This window comes from Echinops telfairi, unplaced genomic scaffold (assembly GCF_000313985.2).
Source record: "Echinops telfairi isolate 266 unplaced genomic scaffold, ASM31398v2 ScPeMD7_7412;HRSCAF=8450, whole genome shotgun sequence".
Classification (NCBI taxonomy): Eukaryota; Metazoa; Chordata; class Mammalia; order Afrosoricida; family Tenrecidae; genus Echinops; species Echinops telfairi.
Genome location: NW_022111312.1, coordinates 5,265,433 through 5,267,059, shown reverse-complemented (window position 1 = coordinate 5,267,059; position 1,627 = coordinate 5,265,433).

Sequence of the window (1,627 nt, the reverse complement as noted above, 5' to 3'; positions counted from 1 at the left end):
CAGCGTCTAATCTATGATGTAAATCCAGAACTCCCAGCGGTGCAGTTGATTCCTACTCAATAGCCACCCTATAGGAGAGCCCAGAACAGTCCCCCAGAGGGTTCCTAAGCTTGCGGATCTCTAGAAGCAGCCTGCTACGTGGTTGTTCTGCAGGGGCGTGGTGCGCAGAAGTGGACCACTTGAGCTGCCGTTCCACCAGGGCTTCTTATACTATGATTTCCTGGCTGTAAGTTTTAATGAAGGTAAAATTGAACTGGCTCTGAGTGGCAGTGTAATTTTTCCAGCTCTCAATGAGTCAACCCCCACTCCCGGTGGTCCCCTGGGTGCCGGCGGGATAGGACTGTGCAGCGTGGGGTTTTCCATGGCTGGGTTTTCGGAGGCAGATCACCAGGACTTTCTTCTGAGGCTCTCTAGGTGAGCAGCTGAGCATGGTAACCATTCGTCCCGCCCTGGGATGACCAATGACCCAGAAATCCCTAAGCATTAACATAGAGCATAACCACTAAAGTCAACACTGTGTATACAGTACTGTGGGTGGAGCGGGAGTAGCCAGGCGTAGAAGAACAAATCCATTTGGATGATGCCAAGATCAGATGAGCTGGTCCGCAGGGACAGAGGTTTAGCAGAGACGGGCGAGGTGGGGCGGTTAGCGCAATATAAAGACGCTTTCTATGGGATGGCGGTGATTGAAATCCTGATCTGGGGCCTCGGTTACATGATTGTGTACATTTGTCAAAATTCATCAGGCTGTAAATTTGGGATCTGCAGGTTTTTGGTGTTTTTTTTTGGAGTGGCTGTAATTATAACTTAATACAAAAAGACCTCTAAGACTTTTAGCACAGTCTTCCAAGGCGCTTCAGCATCGTGGGCTCGCGTAGATACACCGACTACCTGTAACTTTACGCAGGGGTGCCTTTGTCTAAACATGGGTGATACGTAAGAGTTGCTTATTTTGTATTTAGCATGATTATTGTGCATTGCACTTGTATGTTATGATTTTAAGCGTTTTAAATGGGATATGTAAGATATACCATGCCTGTTAAAACACAGACACACGCAAATGCGCTGATAAGATCCATTCTGGGCTCTATTACTTAGAGCAGGGGGTCCTCAAAAAATGGCCCACCGAGGACATTTATCTGGCCCGCTGGGTGTTTTTGCCCCGTTTTGTTTTTTTACTTCAAAATAAGACATGTGCAGTGTGCATAGGAATTTGTTCATCGTTTTTTAAAACTACAGTCCGGCCCCTCAACGGTCTGAGGGACAGTGAACTGGCCCCCTGCTTAAAAGGTGTGAGGCCCCTGACTTAGAGGCTGTGAAACTCGACAGCGCCATGGGAGAAAAATCTGGTCATGTGCAGCCGTGAACGTGACAGCTTCGAAAACCTTACGGAGCAGTTCCGCCCTGTCACATGGAACCTCTCTGGGTCCAAAGCAACTCCACGGCACCCAACACCACTGCCAATAATAATCTTTCGTAGACCCCGTTCTCTTTGGCCTTGGTCCCGTCGTCTAGAAAAGGGGTTGTTGACAACGAACGATCCCAGGTTGGAGTGGTGGCCACAGGCAAACGGAGTTGATGGGGAAAATGCCTTCGGACACGGAGACGATGGTATAGAAACACAGGC